The sequence below is a fragment of the Bufo gargarizans genome, chromosome 5 (assembly GCF_014858855.1).
Source record: "Bufo gargarizans isolate SCDJY-AF-19 chromosome 5, ASM1485885v1, whole genome shotgun sequence".
NCBI classification, from domain to species: domain Eukaryota; kingdom Metazoa; phylum Chordata; class Amphibia; order Anura; family Bufonidae; genus Bufo; species Bufo gargarizans.
In genome coordinates, this window is record NC_058084.1 from 19,074,446 (window position 1) to 19,090,902 (window position 16,457).

A 16,457-nucleotide genomic window follows, 5' to 3' on the forward strand; every position below is an offset into this window, starting at 1 on the left:
GAGTTGCATTTCTTCCATTTTCCTCAAAATATCCATTGTGTCTTTTAAATGTGTTGGTAAGCCCTCCACCAATGGCTGTAAAAAATGATCAATATATTTACAGATCACATCGTTTAAGCCATTCACCCCTGATACGATGGGCCGCCCAGGGGGCTTCCTTGGATCTTTGTGAATCTTAGGCAGGAGATACAGTGTTGGAATCACAGGATGGTCTGATAACAAATGGGCACTCTGTTTCTCTGAAATGACACCTTGTTCAACCCCCGCTTGCAGAATAGTAATCAAATCTTGCTTAAATTTCATCAAAGGGTTGAACGTTAGTTTCTTATAACAGTTCCCGTCCTGTAGCTGTCTTTGCGCTTCCTTCTCGTACATACAAGTGGGCCAAATTACAATATTTCCGCCCTTATCGGCCTGTTTTATGACCACATCATCCCACTTGCCTATCTCTTTTATTGCCCGTCTCTCACCACTTGTGCAGTTATCTCTCCTTTGTACATCGGAGATATGTGAGAGTTCACTCTCAACCAGCTTAACAAAATAATTCACGTTTGAATATAGTGATAATGCTGGGAAATTCTTAGATTTAGGAATCAGGATTTTTGGGAACTCACCAGATCTCTCTGCCGTGTCTTGTTCATCCAAAAGTGAAATTAAATTAGCCAGTGCCTCCTGTTCAACAATAGTAGCAAAGTTAGGATCCCTCCTCTGATGGTAGATCTTTTTAAATATGAGGCGCCTGGCAAAGAGATGTAGATCCTTCACTGTGGAAAAATAATCAAATGCACAAGTTGGTGAGAAGGACAATCCCTTTGCCAAGAGTGACACTTGATCATCCGTCAGCACATGCTCTGACAGGTTAATTACCTGTAATTGGCGTCCACTCTCCTGGCCTTTTCTCCCTGTGGGTTGTTTCACATCCATACCTCTGCGTCTATTATCCCTTCTGGGGTACCTCCGTACATCTTGTCCAGATGTACTGCCATCCTCACTCCTTGATGTACGCGATGACACAGATGTGGATCGAGATCTTCCTTCCTGTGACTTGTATTTCCATTTGTAAATTCTGTTGGTTTCCATATCTTGCAAGTCACGTTGAAATTTCCTCGTTTTTACCGTTTTGATCTGCTTTTCCCAGACCAAAAAGGCCTCATCCATCTCTTTCTTGAACTCTCCTAATTCTGTCATATTTAACTTCTGAGACAGCTGCTCCTCCAATTTTACAATCTCACCATCAAATGCCGATATATTCTTCCCATTAGATTCGATAATGAGACGCATGAGGGAGGTAGAGCAGGTGCCACACGCTGCTTCCCATTTAAGGCAAAACTCATCATCTTCTTGCCCATAGGAGGGGAACCTCTGTACTCGCAACCCCCTAGGAATAAGACCCCTCTCCAAATATTTGTCTAGGGTGGCTTTATTCCACCACAACTTCATTCGTCTGTGTAGCGCATTCCTCAGTTGTGCCCTTAACTCAGATGCACTCTTCCCTCCCGGGTCTGGGCCCGCCGCAGCACCACCTGCAAAAACTGCATCCACCTGGGACGTCCAGGTTAACTCACGTGAGTGGAAATCCATCCTCTCTGCTACTAGCAACTCCTCTGTGAAAACACAGGAAACAATTATAATAACCGAACAAATCCTCAAAAATTGAGAGATCATATGTGAGTCAAACTCATGATAACCAATAACGAACACACATATATGATTTACAAAATTTTATTAATATGTCACTTTAAAAGACACAATTACAATTAATGATGAGTATAATATAAAATGCAGTAATGTGGTGGCGCTACAGAACAGCGCCCCACCAAGGATATGCAAGGAATGTTGTATGTACCCACAACCCCTTGTCTACAATCAGCCCTCATGAACAAGAGAAATGATCTCAACAACAGCTCAGAGGAGACAAAGGGTTAAGATCAAGATGCAAGTGCTGGTCGTTAGTAAAAGGATGCAAATCAGACAGTAGGAGCAGTATATATGTCCCGCATCCACTGAGGATGTCATGATAGATGACCTGCATAAGCTACATATCACATCAACATAAACTGAACCGGCACATATACATAACACATCATAAGTACTGGGAAACAAACCTGCAATCCCTGGTGAGCGGACCCCTGACGCACGTTTCGCCAAGCTTTTTCAAAGGGGCGTGTCTATCCTGCCAATTACTCAGCCTTAAATCCAGCCTCAGATGGAGAAGAGCCAATCCGCTGCCTCATTAACTATTACAACTCAGCCCATTGCCCGCCTCCAGATGACAAATCGTGTCCTCACTTCCGCCCTCATCTTCCACTTTGTAAGCACACCGCACACCTAACTTCCGCCCACACCACAGCTAAATGGTCCGAGCGTTACATCACTTCCGCCTCTGACGTAAATGCAACAGCTCCTCCCTGATGAGTCCTGTCATACTCCGTCACACAAGACGGTGTTAGAAGGTGCCGGTAATAGATAGAAACATACTTCTGTCCACCCGCTCGGCAGCATTAATATCCATCCACTGGGATGAAGACAATTCCCCGGTACCCACTACCTCCAGATTGCCATAATGTCAATGGGGCCGATGGTTTCAGTATGAAAAGTGGGGGCAACGGCATCAGTTATGATGCATCACAGAGCAGGGAGTGGGGGAAGTGGGGTGGGGAAGCCGAGGGGTACAATAAAAAAGGGGGATAGGAGGAAAAGGGAAAAAGGGCTAAAACCCAGGGGGCACAACCATCATTAAAAAGCCCTGATAGAAAAAGGGTTACACTCATCATAGGAAATACAACTAATCTTAAATATATATCATAAATAATAAGCAAATAGATAATTAGCCACATGATTAGATACCTCTCCTTATTCATCAAATTCATTCCTCTATCCTAATATATATATTTAATATATAGTTAATAAAGAATAAATAAGTAATAATCTAGCACATATCTAATCAGAAGTCAAAAGTCAATGGTTGTCCTGTATCCACCAGGGATGTCTCCTCAGATCACTTCAACCCCCCTTATCACTATATATATCTATAACAAAATAATATAATATAACCTTCTCTGTATTTGGATCCTTTCCATTGACCCTGATGTAAACCCAAAAAGTGAGCATGATTTATGTAATTCATCAAAACATATATACAAACCTAAATATATAAAATATATGAATATATAAATATCTCATAGCATACTAGGAAAGCCTAATATGTATAAAAAGTGCTCAAGTGCAAAAAGTGCTCGGTGCTCATGCAGTGCAAAAATAATAATGGTGCAGTATGCATTATTTACATGCTGATATTAGTTACAGGACAATCATAAATGGTAAGACTGGACATTAGCATAACCAGATAAATGATGTGCTACATATATAATCACCATGGGTCAATACACAAATACAAAGATACAAAAGTAGATTAAAATCGATATACTGCAATATAGTAGTTCTAAACATAGTTTCGGGTTATCCATCTAAGGGGATGGCAGTGGTATCCCTGACATGGTCCTTCCAATGTCCTAAATCCTTAATCGCAAACAGGGTCAGTTGCAGCGGGCAACAAACATTCATCTCTCCATCTAAAACATATAAACGATGTTATGAGTATAGACAAAATCAGATATTTATATTATATTATTTTGTTATAGATATATATAGTGATAAGGGGGGTTGAAGTGATCTGAGGAGACATCCCTGGTGGATACAGGACAACCATTGACTTTTGACTTCTGATTAGATATGTGCTAGATTATTACTTATTTATTCTTTATTAACTATTTATTAAATATATATATTAGGATAGAGGAATGAATTTGATGAATAAGGAGAGGTATCTAATCATGTGGCTAATTATCTATTTGCTTATTATTTATGATATATATTTAAGATTAGTTGTATTTCCTATGATGAGTGTAACCCTTTTTCTATCAGGGCTTTTTAATGATGGTTGTGCCCCCTGGGTTTTAGCCCTTTTTCCCTTTTCCTCCTATCCCCCTTTTTTATTGTACCCCTCGGCTTCCCCACCCCACTTCCCCCACTCCCTGCTCTGTGATGCATCATAACTGATGCCGTTGCCCCCACTTTTCATACTGAAACCATCGGCCCCATTGACATTATGGCAATCTGGAGGTAGTGGGTACCGGGGAATTGTCTTCATCCCAGTGGATGGATATTAATGCTGCCGAGCGGGTGGACAGAAGTATGTTTCTATCTATTACCGGCACCTTCTAACACCGTCTTGTGTGACGGAGTATGACAGGACTCATCAGGGAGGAGCTGTTGCATTTACGTCAGAGGCGGAAGTGATGTAACGCTCGGACCATTTAGCTGTGGTGTGGGCGGAAGTTAGGTGTGCGGTGTGCTTACAAAGTGGAAGATGAGGGCGGAAGTGAGGACACGATTTGTCATCTGGAGGCGGGCAATGGGCTGAGTTGTAATAGTTAATGAGGCAGCGGATTGGCTCTTCTCCATCTGAGGCTGGATTTAAGGCTGAGTAATTGGCAGGATAGACACGCCCCTTTGAAAAAGCTTGGCGAAACGTGCGTCAGGGGTCCGCTCACCAGGGATTGCAGGTTTGTTTCCCAGTACTTATGATGTGTTATGTATATGTGCCGGTTCAGTTTATGTTGATGTGATATGTAGCTTATGCAGGTCATCTATCATGACATCCTCAGTGGATGCGGGACATATATACTGCTCCTACTGTCTGATTTGCATCCTTTTACTAACGACCAGCACTTGCATCTTGATCTTAACCCTTTGTCTCCTCTGAGCTGTTGTTGAGATCATTTCTCTTGTTCATGAGGGCTGATTGTAGACAAGGGGTTGTGGGTACATACAACATTCCTTGCATATCCTTGGTGGGGCGCTGTTCTGTAGCGCCACCACATTACTGCATTTTATATTATACTCATCATTAATTGTAATTGTGTCTTTTAAAGTGACATATTAATAAAATTTTGTAAATCATATATGTGTGTTCGTTATTGGTTATCATGAGTTTGACTCACATATGATCTCTCAATTTTTGAGGATTTGTTCGGTTATTATAATTGTTTCCTGTGTTTTCACAGAGGAGTTGCTAGTAGCAGAGAGGATGGATTTCCACTCACGTGAGTTAACCTGGACGTCCCAGGTGGATGCAGTTTTTGCAGGTGGTGCTGCGGCGGGCCCAGACCCGGGAGGGAAGAGTGCATCTGAGTTAAGGGCACAACTGAGGAATGCGCTACACAGACGAATGAAGTTGTGGTGGAATAAAGCCACCCTAGACAAATATTTGGAGAGGGGTCTTATTCCTAGGGGGTTGCGAGTACAGAGGTTCCCCTCCTATGGGCAAGAAGATGATGAGTTTTGCCTTAAATGGGAAGCAGCGTGTGGCACCTGCTCTACCTCCCTCATGCGTCTCATTATCGAATCTAATGGGAAGAATATATCGGCATTTGATGGTGAGATTGTAAAATTGGAGGAGCAGCTGTCTCAGAAGTTAAATATGACAGAATTAGGAGAGTTCAAGAAAGAGATGGATGAGGCCTTTTTGGTCTGGGAAAAGCAGATCAAAACGGTAAAAACGAGGAAATTTCAACGTGACTTGCAAGATATGGAAACCAACAGAATTTACAAATGGAAATACAAGTCACAGGAAGGAAGATCTCGATCCACATCTGTGTCATCGCGTACATCAAGGAGTGAGGATGGCAGTACATCTGGACAAGATGTACGGAGGTACCCCAGAAGGGATAATAGACGCAGAGGTATGGATGTGAAACAACCCACAGGGAGAAAAGGCCAGGAGAGTGGACGCCAATTACAGGTAATTAACCTGTCAGAGCATGTGCTGACGGATGATCAAGTGTCACTCTTGGCAAAGGGATTGTCCTTCTCACCAACTTGTGCATTTGATTATTTTTCCACAGTGAAGGATCTACATCTCTTTGCCAGGCGCCTCATATTTAAAAAGATCTACCATCAGAGGAGGGATCCTAACTTTGCTACTATTGTTGAACAGGAGGCACTGGCTAATTTAATTTCACTTTTGGATGAACAAGACACGGCAGAGAGATCTGGTGAGTTCCCAAAAATCCTGATTCCTAAATCTAAGAATTTCCCAGCATTATCACTATATTCAAACGTGAATTATTTTGTTAAGCTGGTTGAGAGTGAACTCTCACATATCTCCGATGTACAAAGGAGAGATAACTGCACAAGTGGTGAGAGACGGGCAATAAAAGAGATAGGCAAGTGGGATGATGTGGTCATAAAACAGGCCGATAAGGGCGGAAATATTGTAATTTGGCCCACTTGTATGTACGAGAAGGAAGCGCAAAGACAGCTACAGGACGGGAACTGTTATAAGAAACTAACGTTCAACCCTTTGATGAAATTTAAGCAAGATTTGATTACTATTCTGCAAGCGGGGGTTGAACAAGGTGTCATTTCAGAGAAACAGAGTGCCCATTTGTTATCAGACCATCCTGTGATTCCAACACTGTATCTCCTGCCTAAGATTCACAAAGATCCAAGGAAGCCCCCTGGGCGGCCCATCGTATCAGGGGTGAATGGCTTAAACGATGTGATCTGTAAATATATTGATCATTTTTTACAGCCATTGGTGGAGGGCTTACCAACACATTTAAAAGACACAATGGATATTTTGAGGAAAATGGAAGAAATGCAACTCGAACCTGATATGTTGATTGCCACATGCGATGTGGAATCCCTCTACACCTCAATCAAACATCACGATGGGTTGGAGGCCACAGAATTCTTCTTGAAAACTACGAGTATGGGTAAGGAGAAGTGTAATTTTATCTTAACCCTTTTGAGGTATGTCCTTACCCATAACTTTTTCTTGTTTGGGGGGTCCTTCTACCTACAGCTCCAGGGTACGGCGATGGGGGCGGCATGTGCGCCCTCATATGCAAATCTGTTCCTGGGGCTGTGGGAGAGGGACATCCTGCAGTCCAGTCCCCTGCCAGAATCCAGTAAGGTACAGTACTGGGGTAGGTACATAGATGATGTGCTGATTATCTGGCAGGGGACTGAGGAGGAATTTGCCAATTACATTCGGCAACTGAATAATAACACCAAGAATATAAAACTTACTTTTAAGGTGGCTCGCACGAATGTGGATTTTCTGGATGTGAAGTTCCAGGTGGATGAGACTGGTCATCTGGGTACCAACCTATATCGTAAGGAAACCTCTGTAAATGCATTACTACATGCAGAATCTTCACACCCTGGCAACCTGATAAAAAGCATCCCAGTGGGACAGTTCCTGCGGGCGCGCAGGATCTGTTCATCGGATGGGTTGTTCGAGATACAAGCTGAAGATCTGAGGAGAAGATTCACAGAGAGGGGATACAGTAACCGATGTATAGAGAAGGCATACAGGAGAGCGCGTCTTTCGAAGAGAAGTGATCTACTCTATAAGAAACATACTCAGCAGGATTCTCAGCCGATCAGGTTCATCACAGGATATAACAGCAAATGGAAAGAGGTAAACATGGCTTTAAAGAAATATTGGAGCATGTTGACCTCTGATCCCCAGTTAAAAGAAGTGATCTCCCCACATGCTTCCACAACATTTCGCAGGTCTAAAAACCTGCGTGATCAATTGGTCCGCAGCCATTATGCCCGTAAAGAGGTAAGAATGCTAGGCAGTAAAGGGCCACCGTGGGGGAGCAAAGCATGTGGGAAGTGTGTTGCATGTACAAACATGGACAGGGCAACCCACTTCCATAATTCGACAGGAGACAAGGTGTACAAGATTACACATACAATCACATGTACGACCACTGGGGTCATTTACTGGGCTAGCTGTCCTTGCAATCTCATTTATGTGGGACTAACATCCCGACAGTTCAAAAGAAGGGTGAGAGAACACGTTCTTTCTATTGAGGCAGCGAAAGAGGAGGAGGATTTTGCACAATTAAAAACCCTGCCGAGACACTTTAAAGAAAATCATGACTCGGATGGTACCCTGTTGAGGGTCAGGGGAATCGATAGAGTGCTCATCTCCCCCAGAGGAGGGGATTGGAAGAAGACCTTGGCCCAAAAAGAGAGCAAGTGGATATTCTTACTCAATACAGTCGCACCATCTGGTCTGAACGAAGGCAATAGCTTTGCATCATTCCTCTAGCTGGTGCGGCTTTGACGAAATGTGTGTCTTGATCTTGCTTCTCTTTCCTTTTGTTCGTTGGCTTTTTCTCCCTCCCCCTTTCTTTCCTTCTTCTCCCCTTCTCCCTTTCCTTCCCTTCCCCTTCTTCTCTTCCCCTCTTTTTCCGCCCCTTTCCCTCCCCTCCCCCCCCCCTCCCCCTTCTTTTCCTTCCTTCCCCCCTTCCCTTCCTCCCTTTTTCTCTCCCCTTTCCCCTCTCCTCCTCCCCCCCCCCTTTCCCCCCCCCTCTAGTTTCTCCATTCAACGTTTGGTAGTGCATTCCTCGGTATTCTCAGTTGGTAGCCTATGTCAGCTGGCACCATCTGGGTTTTTACCCCCGGGTCTGGGTCTAATGCTCAGGACTTATTGTTTTTAACAGTCATTTTTTAATGGTTTAATTTTTGTATTTTAACAGGTCCTGTTATATATTTCGTGTCTGATTTTGTCTATACTCATAACATCGTTTATATGTTTTAGATGGAGAGATGAATGTTTGTTGCCCGCTGCAACTGACCCTGTTCGCGATTAAGGATTTAGGACATTGGAAGGACCATGTCAGGGATACCACTGCCATCCCCTTAGATGGATAACCCGAAACTATGTTTAGAACTACTATATTGCAGTATATCGATTTTAATCTACTTTTGTATCTTTGTATTTGTGTATTGACCCATGGTGATTATATATGTAGCACATCATTTATCTGGTTATGCTAATGTCCAGTCTTACCATTTATGATTGTCCTGTAACTAATATCAGCATGTAAATAATGCATACTGCACCATTATTATTTTTGCACTGCATGAGCACCGAGCACTTTTTGCACTTGAGCACTTTTTATACATATTAGGCTTTCCTAGTATGCTATGAGATATTTATATATTCATATATTTTATATATTTAGGTTTGTATATATGTTTTGATGAATTACATAAATCATGCTCACTTTTTGGGTTTACATCAGGGTCAATGGAAAGGATCCAAATACAGAGAAGGTTATATTATATTATTTTGTTATAGATATATATAGTGATAAGGGGGGTTGAAGTGATCTGAGGAGACATCCCTGGTGGATACAGGACAACCATTGACTTTTGACTTCTGATTAGATATGTGCTAGATTATTACTTATTTATTCTTTATTAACTATTTATTAAATATATATATTAGGATAGAGGAATGAATTTGATGAATAAGGAGAGGTATCTAATCATGTGGCTAATTATCTATTTGCTTATTATTTATGATATATATTTAAGATTAGTTGTATTTCCTATGATGAGTGTAACCCTTTTTCTATCAGGGCTTTTTAATGATGGTTGTGCCCCCTGGGTTTTAGCCCTTTTTCCCTTTTCCTCCTATCCCCCTTTTTTATTGTACCCCTCGGCTTCCCCACCCCACTTCCCCCACTCCCTGCTCTGTGATGCATCATAACTGATGCCGTTGCCCCCACTTTTCATACTGAAACCATCGGCCCCATTGACATTATGGCAATCTGGAGGTAGTGGGTACCGGGGAATTGTCTTCATCCCAGTGGATGGATATTAATGCTGCCGAGCGGGTGGACAGAAGTATGTTTCTATCTATTACCGGCACCTTCTAACACCGTCTTGTGTGACGGAGTATGACAGGACTCATCAGGGAGGAGCTGTTGCATTTACGTCAGAGGCGGAAGTGATGTAACGCTCGGACCATTTAGCTGTGGTGTGGGCGGAAGTTAGGTGTGCGGTGTGCTTACAAAGTGGAAGATGAGGGCGGAAGTGAGGACACGATTTGTCATCTGGAGGCGGGCAATGGGCTGAGTTGTAATAGTTAATGAGGCAGCGGATTGGCTCTTCTCCATCTGAGGCTGGATTTAAGGCTGAGTAATTGGCAGGATAGACACGCCCCTTTGAAAAAGCTTGGCGAAACGTGCGTCAGGGGTCCGCTCACCAGGGATTGCAGGTTTGTTTCCCAGTACTTATGATGTGTTATGTATATGTGCCGGTTCAGTTTATGTTGATGTGATATGTAGCTTATGCAGGTCATCTATCATGACATCCTCAGTGGATGCGGGACATATATACTGCTCCTACTGTCTGATTTGCATCCTTTTACTAACGACCAGCACTTGCATCTTGATCTTAACCCTTTGTCTCCTCTGAGCTGTTGTTGAGATCATTTCTCTTGTTCATGAGGGCTGATTGTAGACAAGGGGTTGTGGGTACATACAACATTCCTTGCATATCCTTGGTGGGGCGCTGTTCTGTAGCGCCACCACATTACTGCATTTTATATTATACTCATCATTAATTGTAATTGTGTCTTTTAAAGTGACATATTAATAAAATTTTGTAAATCATATATGTGTGTTCGTTATTGGTTATCACTTTATTTGGTTTGCAGTGAGCTGTTGCATTGTATGTCTAGTTTAACAGTCTTGTTCTCAGCCATAGCAACGTGCTTCTGCGCTTTGGGATGTGCTGACTGACCCCCTTTTTCCTCTGACCTCTGTGAGGTTTTACACAGATAGTGAGAGGCGATGCCGCTATTATCAGCGTAACCATCTCACTTCTGTGTCTACTGAAACGCTCGCTGCTCACAATGAAGGTGGACGCTTTGCATGTGGAAGAGGTGGAAATGGGGAAAGACAGTACACAGGGTGATAGCCAGACCACCCTCAGTACGTCTTCTCAGCTCGAATTGGATGATGAGGAGGAGCAGGAGACGGTTGCCTCCGCTACAGAGGGTAGTACCCATAGCAAGTTTATTCCATCTGTTCAGCGTGGACGGGCCGAAGAGGAGGAAGAGGATGAGGAGATTGAGAGTCATCCTCCTGATGAGGACAGCGAAGTCTTTTCTGTTGCAACTTTGGCACACATGGCTGACTTTATGTTATGCTGCCTTTTCCGTCACCCTCGCGTTATACGCATTTCATTCCTGTGGTGGAGAGGACTAGCAAAATGGTGCAATACGAGAAGGTCCTTGTGGAAAAATTGCTCCAAAAATTTCCAGCTGACAACGCTGGCGGCAGAGTACGTACTTCCTTGGGCAACCGAGGAGAGGAGACGAGGGGGACACACAGCAGTTCCAGCAGAGGCAGGGCAACACTCAAGACCTGGGACAGTTTCTTGACACCCCCCCAGCACCCTCACCCTGATTCGCAGCCTACTGTCACAACGAGGGAAAATTTTTGGAAGATGGTGAAGGAGTATGTAGCAGACCGTGTCTGCATCCTCAATGATCCCTCTGTGCATTACAACTATTGGGTGTCCAAGCTGGACACGTGGCATGAACTGGTGCTCTATGCCTTGGAGGTGCTGGCCTGCCCTGCCGCCAGCGTTTTGTCAGAGCGGGTATTTAGTGCTGCTGGGGGCATAATACCTGACAAGTGCATCCGCCTGTCAACTGAAAATGCTGACAGGTTGACTCTTATCAAAATGAACAAGGCCTGGATTGCCCCTGACTTCTCTACTCCACTAGAGAAAAGCGGCTGAACATAAAGGCACTTTAAATGTGGCTTTTATGGTGTATTGAATACACTGTATTCCCATGCACCCCTTCCACCACTAAAAAGGGTATATGGTTCAATTTCCTTTTCGCGTCCTCCTCCTCCTCCAGCTTATTAGGCTGCCCTCGCTCCTAATGTTTTAGAGGGTCAGCTCAGCAGCAGACCCTCAACCATAATTTTTTCAATGGTCAGCTCAGCAGCAGGACCTCGCCCACAATTTCTCTCCATGGTCAGATCAGCAGCAGGACCTCGCCCCTAATGTTTTAGAGACTCAGCTCGGCAGCAGACCCTCACCCCTAATGTTTTAGATGGTCAGCTCAGCAGCAGGCCCTCGCCCATAATTTTTTCAATGGTCAGCTCAGCAGCAGGCCCTCGCCCATAATTTTTTCAATGGTCAGCTCAGCAGCAGGCTCTCACCCATAGTTTTTTCCATGGTCAGATCAGCAGCAGGACCTCGCCCCTAATGTTTTAGAGAGTCAGCTCTGCAGCAGACCCTCACCCCTAATGTTTTAGATGGTCAGCTCAGCAGCAGGCCCTCACCCATAATTTTTTCCATGGTCAGATCATCAGTAGGCACTCGCCCCTAATGTTTTAGAGAGTCAGCTCAGCAGCAGACCCTCAACCATAATTTTTTCGATGGTCAGCTCAGCAGCAGGCCCTCGTCCATAATGTTTTAGAGACTAAGCTCGGCAGCAGACCTTCACCCCTAATGTTTTACATGGTCAGATCAGCAGCAGGCACTCACCCCTAATGTTTTAGAGAGTCAGCTCAGCAGCAGACCCTCACCCTTAATGTTTTAGATGGTCAGCTCAGCAGCAGGCCCTCGCCCCAAAATGTTTTAGAGGGTCACCAGCAGGCCCTTGCCATCAATCATAATTTTTCAAGGGTGTGTATGATGCCCTCCTTTATGTGTGATAAAGGGTGTATTGGAGTGCTGGTTCTTTGTAATTTTTGGCAGCCCTTTCACTTAGTGCATAGGCTTTATGAGTGTAGGAGTCCCACTACCTGAACAATTGTACCACAATGTGAATGAGGCCCTCCATTATGTGATATACAGGTTGAATCGGAGTGCCCCTTCCTTGTAATTTTTGGCAGCACTTGCACTTTATATACAAGTAAATATACAGGAAAGAATGTTTCCTAACAATTTTTCCTCTAAAATCTATTTTATCTTTGGTTTTCGGGCGTATTATTGTCAGTCTGTAAAAGTGGCGTACTACTCGGACAACATCGTTCCCAGCAGTGACCTGGGAGTCCAAGATGCATCCAGACATCCTCCCCATGCTGTTCCCGAACCATTTCAGTGGTGTTTCCATCAATTTCTGACCTTTTCATGTGAACCAGACACCCTCCCCTCTTCAGAGCAGGGAGTGCCTGGTTTAATGCTCGGGTTCTCCCATTGACTTCCATTGTGATCCGCATCCCGAGGTGTTCTACTCAAGCACCTGAGCACTTTGGGGCTCAATCAACACTATTCCCAGTTCTCTTCCACATGTTCCCAATGTTGGTGCAATGTTTTTCTTCAACTCTACCCACAGGTGTTTGATTGGGTTGAGGTCTGGGGACTGTGGGGGCCAATGCAGCACCTCTACTTCATTGTCATTGAGTATGCTTTGTGTCGTTGTCCTGCTGGAACACTATGTCACCCTTTTCATACCCATAGTACTCGAGTTTACGATGTAACTCATCTTGTAGGATAGTCACATATAGCTTAGCACTGAGACCACCATCGATCCTGGTCAAGTATCCAAAGCCTTTGGCTGTAAAACAACCCCATATCATCAGGATTCCTCCATGAACTTGACAGCTCCTTCCATTTCTTGATCTGTTCACCCCCTATTCCCTTGTTTCTCCCAGACCTATTTGCACACAATCAGTCTATTGACTTTTATCTCATCGCTCCAAATCACCCAATCTTCTACTCTCCACTGTTCTTACGTTTTTGCAAAGTTGAGCCGGCACTTCTTACGACAATATTGAAGTCAAGGCTTCTTCACCTTTTTTGGAGTCACTATTCCAGACTTTTTTAATGCACATCGCTTGCATGGACGTCTGTTATCTCACTATTGTGAAGCATATGAGCCGCCTCCACTGCTGTGTTTGTTGCGCCAGAACTAATAGACCTTGTGATGAGCCAACTTGTTTACTCTGATATTTTGCCTGGACGTCCACCTCTTGGCTTTGGAATGGATGGACAGAATTAATTTAATATTCTTCCAACTGTCATGGAGCTCACATGATGGGGTTTGGCAATTTTCCTGGCCAAGATGCCGCTATAGATGAGCTGGATGATGCAGTTTCTCTTTTCTTGGGAAATCTTTTTCATGGCTGCTCCTCGATTCGAACCAGTGACCTTTCGCTTGGGAATCAACCTAATAACACACTGATATATTAGGGAATGTGAGAACAGGTTGTAATTTGTAGTCTATAAGAAGAAGAAGATTGTTCCACCACAAGGAGCAAAACAGTAACAATGCAGCTACATGAGAAGAATCTGCAGAACTAATCATATGCTAAATAGCTGCAAGTCCAATGTATGTATGAGATAGCCAAGATGATTGTCTATAAAATGATGGTAGTCTCACGTTCGGAGCTGTAGTAGATGGTGAGATATGGAGCCTGAAAGTTAAAAGCTCAAAACATTGTTACCCTTTTGCTCGTCAGTTTATCACCTATTCACTGGAGGTGGCAAATGCTAGAACTGTGGGGATCTACCACTGAGATCTCCACCAATGGCTGAAATGTGACCATGGTTAGGAGGAGTTTGAATGGATAATCCAATTATGTCACTGGTAAACTATCACCATACTTCATGTCCCTTTAACTTTAAGAAGGAGGATGTGGCCATAGCTCGGGGGAAATTGAAGGAGATTTGCTATCGGTAGATCGGAGTGTGATTTGTTGAGTACAGCTTATACTTTGTGGATATTTACTGTACATTTAGAACAGTACATAAATTGAAGTCTACCAGTCATCTTGTAGAGTTTTTCTGGTTATGTAATCACACAGTTAATAATAGTCCATCCGGCTGAGGCTTTGATAAATCTCCTCCACGTAGAGCGAGGGAAGAGGCGATGGAAGGTGGTCTCAGAAGATATCTTTTCTCTGTAAATGTACTGAACTAAAACTGCAGAGTACAACAATCCAGCGCTGGAGACTATAGCGGGTCGATAAATCAGATAACAAAGTCAATTATAAAAATGCATTGTGAACAGTTTTGTCCTTGTAGCCTTTTAATTGTTTTTTTGATATTGTATTCCCTTGTCTACACAGGTACACGGAGCCGCTCCACACTTACATGATAGAGATGGATAGTGTGGCATAAAAGAACCAAACCAGTCGATTATATGTAGGATTATTACTGATTCACTGAAGAGACAAAAGGCAGTTGTAAACACAGAATATGGAAATTATAAAACTATAAAGAATATATTAATGATTAGAGGTGGGACGATGAATCCACAAATCCCTCGAATCTTGCTGGATTTGTGGGATTCGTGGACTCGAATCCCGACGTAATTTACGGGATTCGAATCCGACGAATCCACGTTGCATCTCCATAGTGATCTGTATCGCCGTCCTCAGGACAGCGATACAGATGCCCATTCTGCGGTGGGGCAGTGGAGGGAGAGGCGTGTCCCTTCCCCTTCCTTTGATAGGCTGCAGGCACTAGCCCGGCAGCCTATCAGAGGCCAGCGCAGGCGGTGCGATGATGTCATCGCGCCGCCTGAGCCGCACAACGTGAGACACAGGCCGAAAGAGGCCTGCATCGCTGACATGGAGGTAAGTATAAGTGTTTTTTTTTTTTGGGGGCACATGATGGGGGGGCTCTTATTACTGGCACATGATGGGGGGGCTCTTATTAGTGGCACATGATGGGGGGCTCTTATTACTGGCACATGATGGGGGGCTCTTATTAGTGGCACATGATGGGGGGGCTCTTATTAGTGGCACATGATGGGGGGGCTCTTATTAGTGGCACATGATGGGGGGGCTCTTATTACTGGCACATGATGGGGGGGCTCTTATTACTGGCACATGATGGGGGGCTCTTATTACTGGCACATGATGGGGGGCTCTTATTACTGGCACATGATGGGGGGGCTCTTATTACTGGCACATGATGGGGGGGCTCTTATTACTGGCACATGATGGGAGGCTCTTATTACTGGCACATGATGGGGGGCTCTTATTACTGGCACATGATGGGAGGGCTCTTGTTAGTGGGACATGATAGGGGGGTGCTTTTGCTACTGGCACATGATTGGGGGCATCTATAGGGGCATATTTTACTGGCACATGATTGGGGGCACTTATTACTGGCACATTATTGGTGGGCACTATAGGGGCATCTACTGAGGCCACAAAGAAGGGGTATTTTATATGGGGGGCTCTGTACAGTAGCATTTTATACTGGGACACATTATGGTGGGTACTATGGGGAAGGGGGGAGAGGAGTACTATGGGGTCATCTATGGGGGGCACTAAGAAGGGGTATTTTATACTGAGGGCATCTACTGGGGCACTATATATGTGGCATTTTATACTGGTACATTATGGGGGGTACTGGGAGGAAGGGGGGAGAGGAGCACTATGGGGGCATTTACTGGGGGCACTATATAGGGGTATTTTATACTGGCACATTATGGGGGCACTATGGGGACATTAGCTCAACTGGGGGCATTACAAGGGGGCATTTTTTGCACTGTCACATTTATAAGGAGAATTATTTCAGCCTCTCCCTGCTCTGCTATCCCTCTGCTCCTCCAAATCCTTATTATGAAATATTTCTCATTAGGATGAAACACAACATCAGCTCCG

The 16,457-nt window shown here is 44.1% G+C and overlaps 1 long non-coding RNA gene across 1 annotated transcript; it reads left to right on the forward strand.

The window, feature by feature from the left end:
* The first annotated feature begins 6,670 nt into the window (after window positions 1-6,670).
* On the forward strand, window positions 6,671-9,093 carry LOC122939681. Its single transcript, XR_006390135.1, has 3 exons — window positions 6,671-6,779; window positions 7,103-7,489; window positions 8,624-9,093. It is a non-coding gene; the product is annotated as an uncharacterized LOC122939681 (long non-coding RNA).
* The last annotated feature ends 7,364 nt before the right edge of the window (window positions 9,094-16,457 follow it).